Source organism: Pan paniscus, chromosome 17, assembly GCF_029289425.2.
Source record: "Pan paniscus chromosome 17, NHGRI_mPanPan1-v2.0_pri, whole genome shotgun sequence".
In the NCBI taxonomy this organism is placed as follows: domain Eukaryota; kingdom Metazoa; phylum Chordata; class Mammalia; order Primates; family Hominidae; genus Pan; species Pan paniscus.
In genome coordinates, this window is record NC_073266.2 from 42,135,083 (window position 1) to 42,158,128 (window position 23,046).

General features: G+C 39.3%; 1 long non-coding RNA gene across 4 annotated transcripts in view; it reads left to right on the forward strand.

Annotated features, from left to right (window-relative positions):
• Window positions 1-16,848: 16,848 nt before the first annotated feature.
• LOC106634024 (uncharacterized) overlaps window positions 16,849-23,046 on the forward strand; it is a 275,737-nt gene continuing 269,539 nt past the window's right edge. For 2 of the 4 annotated variants that reach the window (XR_010110107.1, XR_010110109.1), the window contains exons 1-3: window positions 16,849-18,108; window positions 18,779-18,861; window positions 20,414-20,603. This is a non-coding gene — a long non-coding RNA (uncharacterized LOC106634024). The remainder of the gene's footprint in view (window positions 18,109-18,778; window positions 18,862-20,413; window positions 20,604-23,046) is intronic. The other 2 variants (XR_010110108.1, XR_001337372.4) reach the window with 2 other exon arrangements.

Here is a 23,046-nt window from a genome sequence, read left to right on the forward strand (position 1 = left end):
GATTAGTTCAGTATGTCTTAAGCAGATAATTTCTGAGTCAGTGTTATATTAGATTGGAACCAGATATTGATCAAACTGTGGCAGTGCTTAAATGTAAGCGTGAAGAGGTGAGACTGTGTCATAGACATTAGAGTGCTACTAATATATGTATGCATGTAGGGAAACAAGATAAGGATACATAAATTAATAGAGATAGGTACATACTTTTATATACAGCTATACATAAATACATAAGCATATATATCTTACACCTGTAAGTATGTGTCTATTATCTATCTATAATTATTTATGTCTATAATTATCACTACAATTATATATCCTCTTTAGAATTCTCTGACTTATCCAGGATTGGGATGGGGGTGGGGGGTAGAGTGTTGAAGAAAAGTTATAAAAATATTAGCTGGTGGGCCAGGCACGGTGGCTCACTCCTGTAATCTCAGCACTTTGGGAGGCCGAGGCGGGCAGATCACGAGGTCAGGAGATCGAGACCATCCTGGCTAACACAGTGAAATCCCGCCTCTACTAAAATTACAAAAACAAAATTAGCCGGGCGTGGTGGCAGGGGCCTGTAGTCGCAGCTACTGGGGAGGCTGAGGCAAGAGAATGGCGTGAACCCGGGAGGCGGAGGTTGCAGTGAGCCGAGATCGCGCCACTGCACTCCACCCTGGGTGACAGAGTGAGACTCCGTCTCAAAAAAAACAAAAAAATAGCCAGTTTCATTTCTTTTATTATAATATGAGAATGGAAAGTGTCACTTTAAAATGAAATGCCTATATTTAAATGGCATAGCATTAATAATTAATGGTAACTAATAGATTCTGCAAAGACCTTTAAAGATGAGAATGCCATATACTGGGTAATGAGAATGACTATTATTGATAAAAATAGCATTAACTTGTGAACACACAATTGGGAAGGGAGATATACAAAATCAGTTTTTCCTATGTAAAAACAGAGATTGATATTTCTAGCTGTGGAAGGTAAACTCAGAAATTAGCTCAGTATTTCATAATTCTTTTAGAGATGTGACATATACTTCTTAAAATATTTTGTAATTTTTTCCATCTTAAAAAAAGGTGTAGAATAACATATTTATTTGAGGAATTATTTTTGTTTTAATATCATAACATAAAGCCATAACAGGTGTTCAACAAATAATGATTGAAATAGCACATCTCTTCTAAAAATAGCGTCCTTATATTTGATCACACTTTTAAAAAATTCTTCTACCTATTTTTTCATTAATCACTTATAGAGCACCTATTACGTTTTGGGCATCATGCCAAACACCCCAAAGAAAACACACACAGGTAAAGTCCTTGGAGAGTCACAATCTGCGGGAGACAACAGAATGTAAACAGCTGAAATGTGATATGTAGATTAAGGAGCAAGCTCTGAAAGGGCCATTAGATCAGTCTAGAGCAGAGTTTCTCAACCTTCACACTATTGACATTTTGGGCCAGGTAATTCTTTAGTGGGTGGCTGTCCTGTACATTGTGGGTTTAGTGAAAGTTCTGGCCCCTACCCACTAGCTGCCAGCAGCACTCTCCCGTATCAAAATGTCTCCACCGAAAATGTCTCCAGGTATTGCTGAGTATTTGGAGTGCTGGCGGTCAAAATGGCCTGTAGCTGAAAACGACTTCTCTAGAGAATCTACTTATATTTCAGAAATGAGAAAGATTTCTATAGATTTATTTTAAAATTATCACTATTATTTTAGCCATTTTTTTCATTCAGCCAAAATGCATGTTTTTTCTTTCTTTCTTTTTTTCTTTTTTTTTTTTTTGAGACAGAGTCTCACTCTGTTGCCCAGGCTGGAGTATAGTGGTGCAATCTGGGCTCACTGCAACCTCTGCCTCCCGGGTTCAAGTGATTCTTCTGCCTCAGCCTCCCAAGTAGCTAGGACTACAAGCATGCGTCACCACGCCGGCTAATTTTTGTATTTTGAGTAGAGATGGGGTTTCACCATATTGGCCAGGCTGGTCTCGAACTCCTGACCTCAAGTGATCCGCCCGCCTGGGCCTCCCAAAGTGCTTAGCCAACATGCATGTATTGAGGAAGTATGGAAACTAGCATGGTTGGAGAAGATAGAGTGAAAACTTTCTCCTTTTATGGGACATTAAGGATATCAGAGATTCTGTGTGAAACTTGGCTACCTGGATAGTTTCAATATTGTTATGATTAAGAAGTGGGATGATCTAGAAAGAACGTGGCATGGATTACAAATTCCAAGAGGCAGGGATCAAATCTGTTTTTAAGAACTTTTATTGAGGAATGATTTAAATACCATGAAATGCACTCACTGTAAGTGGATAGAAGTTATACAAGTGTAGATAAATTCACACAGTTATGCAGTCATTACCATGATCCAGTTTTAAAACATTTTCATCATCCTGAAAGTTCCTGTGTGGATTTTTGCAGTCTACCCAGTTTCATGCATCCATCAATCTTTTTTTCTGTTATGTAGTTTCCCTTTTCTAGACATTTTATATAAATGAAATTATATAATACATAGCCATTACTCTCTGGCTTCTTTCAAGTAGCACAGGTGTTTTGAGGTCTAGCCATGTTGTTGAATGTTACCAGTAGTTTGTTCCTTTTTATTTATTCCATTGTATGAATACCAGATTTGGTTAATCCTTTCACTAATTGATAGCAGTTTGGATGGTTTTCAGTGTCTAGCTATTATGAATAATGCTAGTATGAACAATCTTCTTGTGGACATATTTTCATTTCTCTTTAGTAGATAACTCAGAATGAAATTGCTCAAGGTGAAATTGCTGAGTCATATGGAAACACTTTGCTAAACTGCTGAACTGTTTTCTAAACAGACCATTACATTTCATTCTCACCAACAATCTGTGCAGTTTCCAGTTTCTCTACTTCCTTGCCAACACTTGGTAGTGTCAGTCTGTTTGATTTTAGCCATTTCAATAATTTCATAGTGGTGTCTTTCTTTTTTTTATTATACTTTAAGTTTTAGGGTACATGTGCACATTGTGCAGGTTATTTACATATGTATACATGTGCCATGCTGGTGCACTGCACCCACTAACTCATCATCTAGCATTAGGTATATCTCCCAATGCTATCCCTCCCCCCTCCCCCACCCCACAACAGTCCCCAGAGTGTGATATTCCCCTTCCTGTGTCCATGTGATCTCATTGTTCAATTCCCACCTATGAGTGAGAATATGCAGTGTTTGGTTTTTTGTTCTTGCGATAGTTTACTGAGAATGATGTTTTCCAATTTCATCCATGTCCCTGCAAAGGACATGAACTCATCATTTTTTATGGCTGCATAGTATTCCATGGTGTATATGTGCCACATTTTCTTAATCCAGTCTATCATTGTTGGACTTTGGGTTGGTTCCAAGTCTTTGCTATTGTGAATAATGCTGCAATAAACATACGTGTGCATGTGTCTTTATAGCAGCATGATTTATAGTCCTTTGGGTATATACCCAGTAATGGGATGGCTGGGTTAAATGGTATTTCCAGTTCTAGATCCCTGAGGAATTGCCACACTGACTTCCACAATGGTTGAAGTAGTTTACAGTCCCACCAACAGTGTAAAAGTGTTCCTATTTCTCCACATCCTCTCCAGCACCTGTTGTTTCCTGACTTTTTAATGATTGCCATTCTAACTGGTGTGAGATGGTATCTCATTGTGGTTTTGATTTGCATTTCTCTGATGGCCAGTGATGATGAGCATTTTTTCATGTGTTTTTTGGCTGCATAAATGTCTTCTTTTGAGAAGTGTCTGTTCATGTCCTTCGCCCACTTTTTGATGGGGTTGTTTGTTTTTTTCTTGTAAATTTGTTTGAGTTCATTGTAGATTCTGGATATTAGCCCTTTGTCAGATGAGTAGGTTGCGAAAATTTTCTCCCATTTTGTAGGTTGCCTGTTCACTCTGATGGTAGTTTCTTTTGCTGTGCAGAAGCTCTTTAGTTTAATTAGATCCCATTCGTCAATTTTGTTTTTTGTTGCCGTTGCTTTTGGTGTTTTAGACACGAAGTCTTTGCCCATGCCTATGTCCTGAATGGTAATGCCTACGTTTTCTTCTAGGGTTTTTATGGTTTTAGGTCTAATGTTTAAGTCTTTAATCCATCTTGAATTGATTTTTGTATAAGGTGTAAGGAAGGGATCCAGTTTCAGCTTTCTACATATGGCTAGCCAGTTTTCCCAGCACCATTTATTAAATAGGGAATCCTTTCCCCATTGCTTGTTTTTCTCAGGTTTGTCAAAGATCAGATAGTTGTAGATATGTGGCGTTATTTCTGAGGGCTCTGTTCTGTTCCATTGATCTATATCTCTGTTTTGGTACCAGTACCATGCTGTTTTGGTTACTGTAGCCTTGTAGTATAGTTTGAAGTCAGGTAGTGTGATGCCTCCAGCTTTGTTCTTTTGGCTTAGGATTGACTTGCCGATGCGGACTCTTTTTTGGTTCCATATGAACTTTAAAATAGTTTTTTCCAATTCTGTGAAGAAAGTCATTGGTAGCTTGATGGGGATGGCATTGAATCTGTAAATTACCTTGGGCAGTATGGCCATTTTCACGATATTGATTCTTCCTACCCATGAGCATGGAATGTTCTTCCATTTGTTTGTATCCTCTTTTATTTCCTTGAGCAGCGGTTTGTAGTTCTCCTTGAAGAGGTCCTTCACATCCCTTGTAAGTTGGATTCCTAGGTATTTTATTCTCTTTGAAGCAATTGTGAATGGGAGTTCACTCATGATTTGGCTCTCTGTTTGTCTGTTGTTGGTATATAAGAATGCTTGTGATTTTTGTACATTGATTTTGTATCCTGAGACTTTGCTGAAGTTGCTTATCAGCTTAAGGAGATTTTGGGCTGAGACAATGGGGTTTTCTAGATATACAATCATGTCGTCTGCAAACAGGAACAATTTGACTTCCTCTTTTCCTAATTGAATACCCTTTATTTCCTTCTCCTGCCTAATTGCCCTGGCCAGAACTTCCAACACTATGTTGAATAGGAGTGGTGAGAGAGGGCATCCCTGTCTTGTGCCAGTTTTCAAAGGGAATGCTTCCAGTTTTTGCCCATTCAGTATGATATTGGCTGTGGGTTTGTCATAGATAGCTCTTATTATTTTGAAATACGTCCCATCAATACCTAATTTATTGAGAGTTTTTAGCATGAAAAGTTGTTGAATTTTGTCAAAGGCTTTTTCTGCATCTATTGAGATAATCATGTGGTTTTTGTCTTTGGCTCTGTTTATATGCTGGATTACATTTTTTGATTTGCGTATATTGAACCAGCCTTGCATCCCAGGGATGAAGCCCACTTGATCATGGTGGATAAGCTTTTTGATGTGCTGCTGGATTCGTTTTGCCAGTATTTTATTGAGGATTTTTGCATCAATGTTCATCAAGGATATTGGTCTAAAATTCTCTTTTTTGGTTGTGTCTCTGCCCGGCTTTGGTATCAGAATGATGCTGGCCTCATAAAGTGAGTTAGGGAGGATTCCCTCTTTTTCTATTGATTGGAATAGTTTCAGAAGGAATGGTACCAGTTCCTCCTTGTACCTCTGGTAGAATTCGGCTGTGAATCCATTTGGTCCTGGACTCTTTTTGGTTGGTAAGCTATTGATTATTGCCATAATTTCAGATCCTGTTATTGGTCTATTCAGAGATTCAACTTCTTCCTGGTTTGGTCTTGGGAGAGTGTATGTGTCCAGGAATTTATCCATTTCTTCTAGATTTTCTAGTTTATTTGCATAGAGGTGTTTGTAGTATTCTCTGATGGTAGTTTGTATTTCTGTGGGATCGGTGGTGATATCACCTTTATCATTTTTTATTGCATCTATTAGATCCTTCTCTCTTTTTTTCTTTGTTAGTCTTGCTAGCGGTCTATCAATTTTGTTGATCCTTTCAAAAAACCAGCTCCTGCATTCATTAATTTTTTGAAGGGTTTTTTGTGTCTCTATTTCCTTCAGTTCTGCTCTGATCTTAGTTATTTCTTGCCTTCTGCTAGCTTTTGAATGTGTTTGCTCTTGCTTTTCTAGTTCTTTTAATTGTGATGTTAGGGTGTCAATTTTGGATCTTTCCTGCTTTCTCTTGTGGGCATTTAGTGTTATAAATTTCCCTCTACACACTGCTTTGAATGCGTCCCAGAGATTCTGGTATGTTGTGTCTTTGTTCTCATTGGTTTCAAAGAACATCTTTATTTCTGCCTTCATTTCTTTATGTACCCAGTAGTCATTCAGGAGCAGGTTGTTCAGTTTCCATGTAGTTGAGCGGTTTTGAGTGAGATTCTTAATCCTGAGTTCTAGTTTGATTGCACTGTGGTCTGAGAGATAGTTTGTTATAATTTGTTCTTTTACATTTGCTGAGGAGAGCTTTACTTCCAAGTATGTGGTCAATTTTGGAATAGGTGTGGTGTGGTGCTGAAAAAAATGTATATTCTGTTGATTTGGGGTGGAGAGTTCTGTAGCTGTCTATTAGGTCTGCTTGGTGTAGAGCTGAGTTCAATTCCTGGGTATCCTTGTTGACTTTCTGTCTCGTTGATCTGTCTAATGTTGACAGTGGGGTGTTAAAGTCTCCAATTATTAATGTGTGGGAGTCTAAGTCTCTTTGTAGGTCACTCAGGACTTGCTTTATGAATCTTGGTGCTCCTGTATTGGGTGCATATATATTTAGGATAGTTAGCTCTTCTTGTTGAATTGATCCCTTTACCATTATGTAATGGCCTTCTTTGTCTCTTTTGATCTTTGTTGGTTTAAAGTCTGTTTTATCAGAGACTAGGATTGCAACCCCTGCCTTTTTTTGTTTTCCATTTGCTTGGTAGATCTTCCTCCATCCTTTTATTTTGAGCCTATGTGTGTCTCTGCACATGAGATGGGTTTCCTGAATACAGCACACTGATAGGTCTTGACTCTTTATCCAATTTGCCAGTCTGTGTCTTTTAATTGGAGCATTTAGTCCATTTACATTTAAAGTTAATATTGTTATGTGTGAATTTGATCCTGTCATTATGATGTTAGCTGGTTATTTTGCTCGTTAGTTGATGCAGTTTCTTCCTGTCTCGATGGTCTTTACATTTTGGCATGATTTTGCAGCGGCTGGTACCGGTTGTTCCTTTCCATGTTTAATGCTTCCTTCAGGAGCTCTTTTAGGGCAGGCCTGGTGGTGACAAAAATCTCTCAGCATTTGCTTGTCTGTAAAGTATTTTATTTCTCCTTCGTTTATGAAGCTTAGTTTGGCTGGACATGAAATTCTGGGTTGAAAATTCTTGTCTTTAAGAATGTTGAATATTGGCCCCCACTCTCTTCTGGCTTGTAGGGTTTCTGCCGAGAGATCCGCTGTTAGTCTGATGGGCTTCCCTTTGAGGGTAACCCGACCTTTCTCTCTGGCTGCCCTTAACATTTTTTCCTTCATTTCAACTTTGGTGAATCTGACAATTGTGTGTCTTGGAGTTGCTCTTCTTGAGGAGTATCTTTGTGGCGTTCTCTGTATTTCCTGAATCTGAACGTTGGCCTGCCTTGCTAGATTGGGGAAGTTCTCCTGGATAATATCCTGCAGAGTGTTTTCCAACTTGGTTCCATTCTCCCCATCACTTTCAGGTACACCAATCAGACGTAGATTTGGTCTTTTCACATAGTCCCATATTTCTTGGAGGCTTTGCTCGTTTCTTTTTATTCTTTTTTCTCTAAACTTCCCTTCTCACTTCATTTCATTCATTTCATCTTCCATCACTGATACCCTTTCTTCCAGTTGATCGCGTCGGCTCCTGAGGCTTCTGCATTCTTCACATAGTTCTCTTGCCTTGGTTTTCAGCTCCATCAGCTCCTTTAAGCACTTCTCTGTATTGGTTATTCTAGTTATACATTCTTCTAAATTTTTTTCAAAGTTTTCAACTTCTTTGCCTTTGGTTTGAATATCCTCCCGTAGCTCAGAGTAATTTGATCATCTGAAGCCTTCTTCTCTCAGCTCGTCAAAATCATTCTCCATCCAGCTTTGTTCCGTTGCTGGTGAGGAACTGCGTTCCTTTGGAGGAGGAGAGGCACTCTGCTTTTTAGAGTTTCCAGTTTTTCTGTTCTGTTTTTTCCCCATCTTTGTGGTTTTATCTACTTTTGGTCTTTGATGATGGTGATGTACAGATGGGTTTTTGGTGTGGATGTCCTTTCTGTTTGTTTTCCTTCTAACAGACAAGACCCTCAGCTGCAGGTCTGTTGGAATACCCTGCCATTTGAGGTGTCAGTGTGACCCTGCTAGGGGGTGCCTCCCAGTTAGGCTGCTCAGGGGTCAGGGACCCACTTGAGGAGGCAGTCTGCCGGTTCTCAGATCTCCAGCTGTGTGCTGGGAGAACCACTGCTCTCTTCAAAGCTGTCAGACAGGGACATTTAAGTCTGCAGAGGTTACTGCTGTCTTTTTGTTTGTCTGTGCCCTGCCCCCAGAGGTGGAGCCTACAGAGGCAGGCAGGCCTCCTTGAGCTGTGGTGGGCTCCACCCAGTTTGAGCTTCCCGGCTGCTTTGTTCACCTAAGCAAGCCTGGGCAATGGCGGGCGCCCCTCCCCCAGCCTCGCTGCCGCTTTGCAGTTTGATCTCAGACTGCTGTGCTAGCAATCAGCGAGACTCCGTGGGCGTAGGACCCTCTAAGCCAGGTGCCGGATATAATCTCGTGGTGCGCCGTTTTTTAAGCCCGTCGGAAAAGCGCAGTATTCGGGTGGGAGTGACTCGATTTTCCAGGTGCCCTCCGTCACCCCTTTCTTTGACTTGGAAAGGGAACTCCTTGACCCCTTGCACTTCCCAAGTGAGGCAATGCCTCGCCCTGCTTCGGCTCGCGCACGGTGCGCGCACCCACTGACCTGCGCCCACTGTCTGGCACTCCCTAGAGAGATGAACCCGGTACCTCAGATGGAAATGCAGAAATCACCGTCTTCTGCGTCGCTCACGCTGGGAGCTGTAGACCAGAGCTGTTCCTATTCGGCCATCTTGGCTCCCAATCAGTGGTGTCTTTCATTGTAAGTTTGCATTTCCCTAATGACTAATGATTTTGAGCATTTTAAAATGTGCTTTTCTGCCATGTGTATGCCATCTTTGGGGAAGTATCCATTTAAATCTTTTGTGATTTTAAAATGTTGTCTTATTATTGAGTTGTAAGAGTGCTTTATATATTCTGAATAGAAGTCTTTTATGAAATGTATGTTTTGCAAATCTTCTTTCCCAGTCTGTGGCCTCTATTAATTTTCTAATGATGTCTTTTGAAAAGCAAAATTTTTATATTTGATAGAGTATAATTTATCAATTTTTTTCTTTTCTAATGATGCTTTTAATTTCATTAAAAAAAAAAAATTGCCTAACCTAAGTGACAAAAATTTTCTCCTAGGAGTTTTATAGTTTAGCTCACTCTTAGTTCAGGCATCCATTTGCATTAATTTTTTTCTATGATGAGAGTTAAGGATCAAGCTTCTTAGTTTACTTTGTATATGAATGTCCAATTGTTCTAGCATACTTTCCGGAAAAGGCTATTCTTTCTCTGTTGAATCGCCTTGGCACTATGTTGAAATCAGTTGACCATATATGTTTTGGTTCATTTCTGAACTCTCTGTTCCATTTTTTATCTATATGACTATTCTTACAACCAGTACTGCATTGTCTTGCTTACTGTATAGCTTTACAGTAGGTTTTGAAATCAGTGAGTACAAATCCTAAGAATTTTTTATTCGTTTTCAAAATTGTTTCAGCTATTTAAGATCCTTTGTATCTCCATATTAATTTTATATCAACTTGTCATCAATTTCTAAAAAAAAAAAAATGCTTCTTTTGAAGCAGGGTCTCTCTCTGTCACCCAGGCAGGAGTGCAGTGGCACAATCACAGCTCATTGCAGCCTCGGTCTCCCGGGCTCCAACTATCCTCCTGCCTCCTTTTTTAATTTTTCATAGAGACAAGGTCTCACTATGTTGCCCAGGTTCAAATCCTGAGCTCAAGTGATCCTCCCGCATGGACCTCCCAAAGTGCTGAGATTGCAAGCGTGAGCCACTGTGCTCACACTTCCTGGGATTTTAATAAGAATTGTCTTGAATGGGAAGATCAATTTGGAGAGAATTCCCATCTTAATAATATTGAATCTTTCAACACACGAATGTGGTTTATCTTTCCACTATTTTAGGTCTCCTTTAAGTTTCGCCATTCCTTCAGTAAATTTATTTCTAGGTATTTTATTATTGTTGATGCTTTGTGAATGATTTCTTAATTGAGTTTTTGAATTGATTGGTGCTAATATATAAAAATGCCACTCACTGAATTTTGTATATTGGCCTTGTAATTGTGACATTACTAAATTTGTTTACTTACTCTAGTAGATTTTTTGGTAGATTCCTTAAGCTTTTCTGTATCAAAGATTATGTCTGTGTATAAAGATAGTTTTACATCTTCCTTTACAACATGCATGCCTTTTATTTATTTGTTTTGTTTTGTCCCACAGTGTTAAATAGAAATGGTGAGAGCATGCATTTCTCCCTTGTTCCTGATCTTAGGAGGATAACTTTCAGCCTTTAAACATGAAGGATGATGTTAGTTGCCAAAGTTTTCTGTAGACGTCCTTTATCCAGCTGAGGAAGTTCCCTTCATTCCTAATTTTATGAGAATTTATATAATGAATCAAATCATCAAATAATTGTTTTCTATATCTATTAAGATGATTAATTTTTTTGTTTATTCTATTACTATGGTATTTTATGTTAATTGATTTTAAGATGTTAAAACAACTTTGCAGTTCTGGGATACACTTCATTTGACCATTGAGTATAATCTTTTTCATATGCTTTTAGATTTTATTTGTTAATATTTCTCAAGGATTTAAAAATCTGTGTCCATGAAGGATATTGGGCTATAGCTTTCTTTTATTCTAATTCCTTTGTCTAGCATTAGTATCCAGCTAATAGTGGTTTCATAGAATACAATGGAAAGTATTCTCTCCTTTTCTATTTTCTGAAACAGGCTGCGTAGAATTAGTATTATATCTTTCTTAGATGTTTGAAAGAATTCATCAATGATGCCATCTGCGTGTGAACTTTGTGGAGAGAATTTAAATTACTAATTCAATTTCTTTACTTGGCATAAGTATATTCAAAATTTCTATTTACTCTTGAGTCAATTTTGATAATTTGTGTCTTTCTAGGAATTTGTCCATTTCATCTAAGTTAACAAATTCGTTGGCATAAAGTTGTTCATGATATTCTTTTATAAGCCTGTTAATTTCTGTAGTGTCTGTAGTCACATTCCCTCTTTTGTTTCCAAATTTGGAAAAATTTTTATCTCTCTTTGTTTCTTGACTGATGTCTAGCTAGCCTACTGTTTCAATTTTGTTGATCATATCAGAGAACCAACTTTTGATTTCATTGACTTTCTTCTATTGCTTTTTTCTATTTTCTAGTTCATGGCATTCTGCTCGGATTTTTATTATTTCCTTCCTAGTATTTTGTGCTTAATTTGCTTTCTTTTTCTAACTTCTCAAGATGAAGACTTGCATTATTGATGTAAGGTATTTCCCCCCTTCTAATAGAAGTATATAAAGCTCAAATTTCTCTCTAAGCAACATTTTAGCTGTGACACATAGATTTTGATATATTGGTTCTCATTTACATTCAGTTTATGATATTTTTGAATTTCCCTTATGATTTGTTATGTGAATCATGAGATATTGAGAAGTATGTTGTTTCATTTTGAAATATTTGGGGATTTCTAAGATTTCTGTCTGCTATTGAGAAGAATGTATATTCTGTTTTTGGGTTGAGGGGGTCTGTATTTGTCAGTTTGATCAAGTTGTTCAAGACTTGTGTATCCTTATAGATTTTCCGTTATGATCTTTCAGTTACTGAGATAGGAGTATTAAAGTCTCTCTATATAATTATTAAATAGTCCATTTCTCCTTTCAATCTGTTTTATGTAATTTTTTGGCCCTGGTGATAAGGTATATGCATATTTATGATTATTATATCTTCTGGTCATGTCAATACTTTTATCATTATGAAATGTCCCTCTTTGTCTCTAGCAATACGTCTTTTCTTAAAGTCTGCTTTGTCTGATATCAGCATAGCCACTGTAATTCTCCTACAGTTACTCTATTCATGGAGTATAGTGAATATGTAAATTTAACATGTGAATATGTGAATTTATCATGTGTGAATTTAAGGTGTTTCTCTTGTAGACTGCATATAAATTGAATCTTGTTTGTTATTGTCTGATAATTTCTGCTTTTTGATTGGAGCATTGAGTTGATTAATATTTAATGTAATTATTGACATCATTGAATTATGCCTCCCATTTTGCTATTTTTTCCCTATAAGGTCCATGTCCTTTTTCTTGTTCCTCTATTCCTCTTTGGCTGACTATTTTGTGTTAAATAAATATTTTTTAGTGTGCCATTTTAAATCCTGTGTTTATTTTGTAGTCATAGCTTTTGAAAACTTAAAAATGTGGTTGCTTTAGAGATTACAATATTCAATTTTAATTTATGACAATCTCAGGTTAATACTGGTTTAATTTGAGAAGAGTATAGTAACTAATATAACTCAATTTTCTTGTTCCTTCTAGTATTATTATATATGTTATATCAATGTCAGGTATAAACCAAAAATATGGTGTTGTAATTAATGCCCTAAACAATGTTATGTCTATAAAAAATTAGTATAAGAAAAGAAAAAAACATATATGATCTTCAATCTTTAATATTTACCAATTTACTTGCCATTTCACATTCTCTTTATTTCTTTCTGGAGATTTCAGTTACTCTATTTCCTTTCATCTTGAAGAACTTAAATTTTAGTATGTATTGTAGCAAAGTTCTGCTATAAAGGAATTTTCTCATTTTGTCTACTTGGAACTTTAATTTCTTTTTGAACAATGATTTTACTGAATGTAGAATTTCAGGTTGACTTTTTTTTCTTTCAGTGCTTTGAATATGGTATTCCACTGCCCACTGGGTTACATTGTTTCAGATGAAAGTCAGTTGCTTATCCTGTTATTCTTTTGTCCAGGATTAGTCATTTTCTTTTGCTGCGTTAGAGATCTTCTCTTTGTTTTTGTCTTTTGGTAGTTTGACAATGATGTATCTCTATGTGGTTCTCTTTGTGCTTATTTTATCTGATGCTTGTTGAGCTTCTTGGATCTGTAAGTTAATGATTTTCAAGTTTTGGGAGATTTCAGCCATTATTTCTTCAGTGAATTTTCTGGACCTTTCCCTTGTCTTCTGCTGGAACTCCCATCACACATATGTTGAAATGCTTGATGTTATCTGGCAAGCCTTTGAGGATCTGTTTATTTTTCTCCCTTTATTTCTCTCTGTTCTTCAGATTTAACAGTTTCCATTTATCTATCTTCAAGTTTCCTCTTCTTTCTTTTGCCATTTCAACTTTGCAGTTGTTCCTAGCTGGTGATTTTTTTTTCTTTCAGTTATACTCTTAAACTCTAGAATTTCCATTTGGTTCTTTCATATAGCTTCTATTTCTCTGTGTGGACTTCTTACTTCTTGACCAGTTGTTAGCATATTTTTCTTTTATCCTTTGAGCATCATTTTCTCTAACTCTTTTTTGTTTATTGTTTTAGTTTACTTATTTGAACACATCTATAACAGCTGTGTAAAGTCTTGCCTGCTAAGCCTAACATCTAGGATCACTCAGAGTCAGTTTCTAAAAATTGTTTCCTCCCAAATCCTCCAAGTACAGGTCATACTTTCCTGTTTTTTACATGTCTAGTAATTTACATTGTGGAAAACCTCTCCCACACAATATGCAACTGCTGATGCCTTGGCCCATCTGTTTTTTCTATTTCTATTTTTTAACCTGGCTCTCTAGAGGTCACTCCTCTGTCTGTATAGTTTAATGGTCAACTAATGACGGCTCAAGCTTCGTTCAAACACCTTGAACCTATTAGACTTCCATCCTGTGCCAATTGAGTTATGTGAGGAACATATTCAAAGTTGCAGCCAGTTCTCACGTCTCCCTTGGTTTATCACATTTCCTAAGGGACCTCTGGATCTCTCCTACACACGGGTAGTTTAGCCATCAGCCAGGGATGTGTGGAGAGCTTATCTCAGCCCTTTCATGATGTTCTAAATTCCAAGATTGCCTTATTAAATTTCTGGCTGGTCAGTCACTCACCTTAAACTGAGAAACAAGACCTAAGTCTAGAAAAGCTGCAGGTTTTTGCAGTCTATTCCAAACCAAAGCTGCCATATTTAGGTGTGAATGTAATAGAAGTTTGTTCCTTCCCCTATACCCCAAGGCAAGCCTGCCTTCTTTGGCAGCAAAATCCCTTTCTAATTACAGCCCGCCTAGGTTGGTATGGCCATATTCTTGCCAATTGAACTGAGGAAGGGGAGCATAGGAACAGCCCAGGCAAGAGGCCACAGACTTCCATCATTCTTGCCCAAAAACTCAATCAGTTTTTGTGTATTAGAATAAATTCTGCTTAATTTATTTTTTGGCTTTGGTAGGTTTCTGCATGCCAAAACAAATTTTTTAAAAGACAGTTTTGTCCATTTTATGCTTGTTTTCTCTAAAGGAGGATACCTGACCTCTTCATTATTTCTATTTTCGAGGCAAGGTCTTGCTCTGTCACCTGGGCTGGAATGCAGCAGCATGATCATAGTTCACTACAAACTCAAACTCCTGGGCTCAAGTGATCCCCCACTTCAGCCTCTTGAGTAGCTGAGACTACAGCACACCCACACCTGGCTATTTTTTTGTTATATTTTGTAGAGACAGGGTCTTGCTATGCTGCCCAGACTTGTCTTCAACTCCTGGCTTCAAGCGATTCTCACTCTTTGACCTCCCAAAATACGGGGATTACAGGCATGAGCCACCATGCCTGGCCATTATTTTTATCTTTAAATTTTATAGGTACATAGTAAGTGTATATATTTATGTGGTACTTGAGATATCTTATGTTGCCAATACCAGAAGGTAAAATCTGCTTCTATAATAAATTTGCTAGAAAGTAGTATTTAATAAATATGTGTTGAGCATGATTTGTTGAAAGGCAGACTCTGTGCTGAAAAGCCTTCAGAGCATAATAAACTAAGTATCTCAAGATGCCAGGTTATTCTAGGAACAAAAATAAATGTTTGTCAAGTGAATACATGATCTAAAGCATCAGCCAACTTTTTCTTTGCTTTTATGAGAAATTGAGGAATAATAACCTAGAAACTCTTTTGAAGCTTTTTTTTTTTTTTTTTTTGATGGAGTCTCGCTCTGTCACCCAGGCTGCAGTGCAGTGGCATGATCTTGGCTCACTGCAACCTCCGCCTCCTGGATTCAAGCAATTCTCCTGCCTCAGCCTCCCCAGTAGCTGGGACTACAGGCACCTGCCACCACGCCCGGCTAATTTTTTGTATTTTTAGTAGAGATGGGGTTTCACTGTGTTTCAATCTCCTGGCCTTGTGATCTGCCTGCCTTGGCCTCCCAAAGTGCTGGGATTACAGGCGTGAGCCACCACGCCTGGCCTGAAGCTTTGTTTTGATAATAAATGTATTGATTTATTTGAGCTATTATATTAGATTCTGCTAAGATAATAAAAATTCCGTACTCTTCTACATCTTAAGAAGCCTTTTGCAGAGGTTCAATATCACTTACTTTTCGTTTACATAAAAAAAGGCAGAGCAATTACAATATAGGTAACCTTTCCCTGTAAAGGTTCTTACCCTCTTCTAGTTCAAATTCTGCATGAGCTTGTTGGAAGTTTTGGTGATATTCACCAAATGTGTCAATAGGATGGTGCTGTGTTTAATTAATAAACGTTTCCATTTAGGGATTAAACAAATTCTAGCTGTGAAGGAAGCCATCTTCATAAAGCCAGGTATTTCTGAATTAGGTTGGTGGATTGGGTTTATTATCTCGCTAAAAGCTTCATTTAATCTGACACTATACATCAGAGGTCTCAGATTGACAGCCTGGATCCAGCCCAAAAACATGTTTTATTTGGCCTGCACAGTGTTCTAACAAACTCTCTTGTTATCATTTAAAAATCAGAGATCTTGTGCAGCAATATAGATTTTCTAATTTGAAGATCTCGCAACACAGCTTTGCTTCCCTGAGGCAACAGTTGGCCATCAGCCCTTTAGAAGGTCCTGGAGCTCTGCTCTCCAGCTCACCTCAGTCCTTGCCTAGCCCCACCTGATTCGCTTTTTAATGACCACCTGGCCCTGTAGACATTTGATTTCAAGATTTTTTGGGACTGTGAATTTCTCTAAGGCCAGGTGGCTACCCGGGGGATAAATTGGTCATCAGTGGAGGATTAAGCTGCATGTATTTATCATAAAAGAACTTGGATCAAATAAGAAGTATTTGAGCCAGGTTAGAGAATAATATTTTGCATCCAGAGTATATATCAGTGAAATCATTTAAAACTGAATTTGGAGAGATTTGGATAAAAAGTATTTGAGCCAGGTTAGGGAATAATTTTTTTCATCCACAGTATATATCAGTGAAATCATTTAAAACTGAATTTGGATAGATAGGAGGAATAAGTTCTAGTGTTCTATGCCAGTGTAGGATGACTATAGTTAACACTAATACATTAAATAGTTTCCAATAGCTAGAAGAAGGATATTGAATGTTCCCAGCACAAAGAAATGATAAATGTTTGAGATAATGGATATGTTAATTACCCTGATCTGATCAATATACATTATATGTATCAAAACACCACTATATACTCCATAAATATGTACAATCATTATGTCAATTAAAACAATTTAAAAAAATTTTTTAAAAATCTAAAAAGCCAAAATGGGGGTAGATGAAGAATAGCATTGCTGTATCTAAAATAATTAAATTGAAATAATATAAATGCAATGTATTCATTTATTGTTCATTGATTCACAAAATATTTACAGATCGAGTGTTTCTGGTTCACCATCATCTCTCTCTAGGACCTGAAGTTCCTCATATATAATAACCATAATATAATAAGTATTCTATACCTAATAAACAAACTCTCCCATATACATTCTGTGGATAAATAAATGAATGAATTGCATCCATATTATTTCATTGCTCTAGAAAATGAGATAACTTGCTGGGCACGGTGGCTCACGTCTGTAATCCCAGCACTTTGGGAGGCCGAGGCGGGCGGATCACGAGGTCAGGAGATCGAGACCATCCTGGCTAACATGGTGAAACCCCGTCTCTACTAAAAATACAAAAAAAAAAAATTAGCCGGGCGTGGTGGCGGGTGCCTGTAGTCCCAGCTACTCGGGAGGCAGAGGCAGGAGAATGGCGTGAACCTGGGAGGTGGAGCTTGCGGTGAGCCAAGATCGCGCCACTGCACTCCAGCCTGGGTGACAGAGTGAGACTCTGTTTCAAAAAAAAAAAAAAAAAGAAAAAGAAAATGAGATAACTTACTTCCTCAATTTTCCCCTTCCCAGCAACCCCCAAATTTCTATTTTAATTGATTTAAAATTACTATCTAATGTATTAGTAAATTTTTTCACACTTCGTTAGTGAAAAAAAAAATTTTTTTTAAAAACCAACCTGAAATATTAGACTTTTTACCTGTAATTGGGTCTGAACAATCTAGTTCTCATAAAGCAGAAAAAACCGAAACTTGTGGAAGCAAGCAGCTTATTATCATGAAGAAGACTTCAGCCTTCCAGTTTCTGGATGAAACTAGGGGCAGTAATATTAGAAACCCGAGTGGACCCTTTGCCTGAGAAACATGTTCATCTCTTAGTAATTTGGACTAGAGAGCATGCAAAATATGCATCAATATAAAATCAACTAACACAGATTCCAGGGTCACAAGCCCAAATAACAGTAAGATCTGTAAATATCAAGGAAAACGTAGATTTAAAATTTCAGATCAGATTCATTCCTCCACTCACAGCTGATACATATTGTGGTCAGAAGCTGGAAGTAAGCCTATGCTCTAATTAACTCTGCTCTGGGAGGCGAGGCTCTCACGAGAGAGAGGAGAGAGACTGGGGTGGGGGGTGGAGAGGATTAGGAGCACTTCAGAGAAGAGATCTGAGAGAAAAGCCTGGGACTCTGCCACCCAGCTCCCTGGCCCCTGGGAGGAGCCGTGGCAGATATTTGGGATGAGGCAGCATGCTGGTCCCTCAGCAGCATCCTTATCACGTCAGCTGTGGTAAGTGATACTCTTGATACTTGCTGTTTTGCCAGAAGTTAGAATATCGCTTTTCTCTTGAATTGATACATGCTGCTTAGAAGCCACTGGGTTTCTTGGCATGTCTATTTAGAATTACAGATAACCCAGTAAAAATTTTCAAACATCATGTAACATGTATTATCAATCCAGGCACGTGTAGATATTTGGACTCACGGAGACAGAGGAGTGTCATGGAAAAAGCATTGCATCAGGAATCAGGAGGCCTGGGGCCTAATTGAATCTTTGACTGTAATGTGATTTTAGCAAGGGGGCTTAACTGCACGGAGGCACTGTCTTCTCTTCATGGGAGACCATCCCCGATCATTGCTGCTATCTCCATAAATCCCAAAGGGAAATGATACTCAGTCTATTCCAGAGCTGCAAGACTTACAATCTCCCGGTCAGGATTTTTAGGCTCTAATCCATGTAAGAGATCCTGGTCTTTTAGCAGAAATAGAAATGTCCTCAAGTAGGGCACGCTGTTAGAGAATTTTTAAAAATAAATTGGGAAGTCATTGGTAATTTGTAGTAAGAAGAAAGACTTGTTTTATAAATCAAAATGCCAGAGTCTAAAACGAGCAAGAATTCCAATTGCTGACTATGAATATTTGAATACAGCACTACTTTCTAATTGCTTCACTTGCTACAGAGAGAAATAAAACTGTGAGACTGTGAAGTGTATAAAGGATTCTACCGCTCTCCCGGGGCTCGGAGACCCACAGATTGGAGAAAGTAAGTGAGTGTCTTTCTGACCATTGAATTCCTCACTCTCACTGCAAGTTAGAAAGCTCTAAGGACTTTAATGAAACCAGTGTGCACGTCCTAAGAGAGTACTGAAACAGCTGGAGAGACAGCGCCACCTCGTGTCCACCTAAAAAAAACTCCCTGGCAATCATCTTTGCGGAAATTGGCCCCAGTAACTTCCATGAAATAGGGCAAAGAAAATAAATCCATCAAAGCCGACTGGATAACAGAGAGAAATGCCAGCTGAAAGCATTTTTGACTGTTGATGACTTCAAAAGCCAGGAAACTTAATCCTAGCCTTATGTTTCTTTCTCCGTGCCCAAAAGGCAGCCGAGCTCGTCACTAAACCAGGGGAGGTGAAACAGGTCACTAAGTTTATAATGTAGTTGGTTACTGGCTTTCATTTTTTCTCTGCATCCTGGCAGCAGGATACAGGCAGCTTGTTATAACTTAGAGGGGGCTCCTGGAAAGCCTGCTTGCTGGGTGTATTTCTGTAGGCGTGGGCTCACTGGGAATATTATTACCTCATGGAGTCACGAGTTTAATAGCATTTCTTCCACTTCATTCAGCACAGCACCAAGTTACAGTGACTCTGGCTGCAGCACATTGCAGACACACATTGTTCCCTGCAGCATCACGTCTTCACGGTCCCATGTGGGTCCCAACCGCGCTGCCTGCTCTTGCACACATGCGCCATTCTCACACCTGCAGGCTCTTTGGCGGGGTCTTCTCCACCTCCTACATCCCTAGCTGGTTTGCACCTCTCTCTACCCCTTTTCTCTCCCTTATTCTCCTACCTCCCTCTTCCCGCCGCCTTTCCTTCTACTCTGTCATAATGACTATCATTTGCGGCACCTGCCATCGCTTTGCACATCATTTGCCACTTGAGATATTTCTGCGTCTGTCTCGCAGCTTAGGAGACTGTGGCTCCTGGAGTTGAACACAATCAGGGGAGAGGAGTGCTCTGCTCTCCTCATGCCGCTTGCAGTCTCCTGAAGTCCTTGCCACCGAGGGAGCTTCACTAGCAATTACACTCCTGACCACCCGATGCCCCTCTGGCTCCTCTTAGAAGAGGAGAGGAGTGATTTCATCACCTGGTGAGTTCCTAAGGAGAACAGGGTTTGTGCAGCGCAGTCCCCAATGCCCTGCCCCCTACAGGAGTGAGGCCACCTGCAGACAGCCTGCATCTGGTGCACCTGTTCCTTCTCCCCATCTGTACATTTCACAGGGCCACTCCATCCCTGTGCTGCAGAGGAATGGGTGGGGGAGGCTGTCCAATCTGGAGGCTCAGGGGTGGGGAAGCCCACCCCACAGATAGAAACCATGACCTCCACCATCAACCCTGTCAGTAATGAAGGTATTTTCATTTCCCACCTCTCTTGCTGCAGACCTTTCATGTGTTCTTCCCTGGGACACCTTGAACTCTTAACACTTAGGAAAACATTTTTTTTTTTCTAATCCAGAGCAGAAAGTTTGGAAGTTTAAATTCTAACTTCACATGATTCAACACCAAATGAGGTTTTTTTTTTTTCTTTTTTAGTTCAGAACCAATTTGCTGTGATGTAGAGAATGTTCTGGATTGGCGATCAGAAGGTACGGGCTCTACATAGGGCTTGGAGCTTTCCAGCTTTGCAACTTTGAGTGAGAACCTGCTCTAGGCTTCGGTTTCCCCATCATGGCTTCTGTGATTCCAGGATCAAGAGTTGGCCATTTAGAGGTACCAAGAACAGGTGATGCTCACTTTTTAAGTCCTTCATCTACTTGAAATGAGCTACTGCTTGTTTAACTTTTCTCTTTTTGGAAAAGTTAATGCTTTTTCCAGAGACAGCAAATTCGTGGAGCATTTGTCTAGGACTCCCCCCAAATCCCTTCCCCTTCCCCCAGCCTCTATCACAGTTAAGAACAAGCCTCAGGCCTTCTTTATTTGTTGTTGTTCACCCCGAGCATGGAGCTGCCAGTATGTTAGATTTTTTTTTTTTTGAGCCCAAAATTGGGACACTTGGATTAACAAATTATTTTCTATTTGACTTGTAAATTTGTCCCAAAGTTACCCGCTTTGAATCACATCGAGGTATGCATTTACTACTTTGGCTTTATTGAGAAGAATGACATAATGTGAATTGTGGAGAAACTGTGGAGCTTAAAGTCACCTATAGGAAAGTAGAAGAGGCAGCAGTTCCATGGCCTCTGTTTTGCAAAGACAGGCAAGAATAGGAGGTGAGAAAGGGATGCAGTTTGTCCCCTCCCAACTGCAGCCTCACTCTTCACCTCAACCTCACTCTAGTTTTAAGTTATTTTAGTACCATTTTGAGTTATTATTTCCCTTGAAATAATTACTTGCTTCCTAAGACCTTGATACACTGAACACTACCCATACCAGATACAATCTACATTCTGAGTGGCCAACACCATATTTTCATCCCAAGTTCAAGTCCACCTCTCTTGCCACAGAAAATAATGGGCTCTGTCCTGGACTTACAGGCAAGGGAAGAATTGGAGTGGAATGTGATTCATGGGATGCATGTTGGTTTTGATGCCATTCTAGAAAATTGACAGATATTGGCTCCTTTGTTTCTCCTCTCTGGTTAATGCCATCTATATGCTGTTAATTCCAAAACTGGTATCTCCATCCTGGACATGTCCTCCAAGTTGCAGATACACACACACACACACACACACACACACACTATATATATATATATATATATTTATAAATATATATGCATATAATTATTGCCTCATCAGGAGGAGGAAACATTTGGATGCCTGACAGGAATCGCAAAGTTAGTAATCCCCAAACTAAGCTCCAGATATTTTCCTCCCAGGTCTGCTCTTTCCTAGCCTTCTTCATCTTTCATCTCAAAAAGTGGCTTCTTTCTGGCAGCTTGGGCCAAACCTTGGAGCCGTCTTGGACTGCTCTCTCTCACATCCCATATCTGATCTGTCACCAAATCTTGTCATCTCCACCTTCCAATTATACCCAGGTTTTGATCATTTTCTTTGCTTTCCCTGCTGCTACCTTGGTCTCAGCTGTCCACATCTGTTGCTTGGACATCTACAGTAGCCCCTAGCCAGTCTCCCTTGCTGCCTCCAATCCCTCTCAGCCCAGCAGCTTACATGATCCTGTTAAAACACATCAGATCATTGCACTCTGCTGAAAACCCTTCTGATGGCTGTCTATGTCATTCAGAGTAAAATCTGCTACATTGTACTCTTAGCTGCCTCTATTTCCTCTCTGCTCTCATCTCCTCATTCTGTTTCTGCCGCATTGATCTCTCTGCTTTTCTTTATGCTAGGCATGCTTTCGCCCTGCATCTGTGCACTGACTGGGTCCTCTGCATGGATGCTCTTTCCTTGGAGTCCATGTCGCTCACGCCCCACCTCCTGCAGCTCTTTGCTCCAATGCATGGCCCTCCTCTGGCTATTCTAAAATTGCACCCCTCACCACCAATTGTGTCCTTGCCACTATCTCTGCTTTATGCCCTTTGCATTTATTACTGTTTAATATACTCCGTATGCTACTTATTTATACTGTTTTCTCCAGAAGAAGGCAAGCTCTGTTAGGATGGGGTTATTCCCAGCTATGTTCCCAGCAAGTAGATCCAGGTGCTCAGTGAATATTTGTTGAATAATTGAATGAAGATGAGGGACAAATTGCAGATGAGGAGGAGAAAAGGGATGATGTAAGTGTTTCCCCTCATGTGGGCATCTGGAGATTGAGCAGGCAGTCACTCATTTCAGCAACGGCAGGTGGGCTTGTGATGGGGTTGGGAGGAGGAAGGAGACTCACTGGAGTGTCCTGCTCCAATGGGAGTTAACTCAAAACAGGACCATGTTCAGAAATCAGAAGCGATATTACTAGAGGTTTATTTTCTGCTTAGAGTTATTATTTAACTTCATTTGATTGAACAGACATTTACTGAGTAACTGCCTTGCCAGAGTGCTGGAGGCTGAGGGTACAATGGTCTCTGCTCTCATGTAGAGTAAGACTGAGGTGATAAATTCACATATAAATAGATCCTTCAGTATGGAGCAGTGCGTGCAGTGCTGAAGCACTCCATCCAGGGTCTATACTTCCTCCTAGTCTCTTCAGTCACTTTCTCCTTTGAATGTTTACCAGCTTGTGGAGGAGAGTATATCTGGACTGGCAGGGGGGGGAAGGGAGAAACTGTG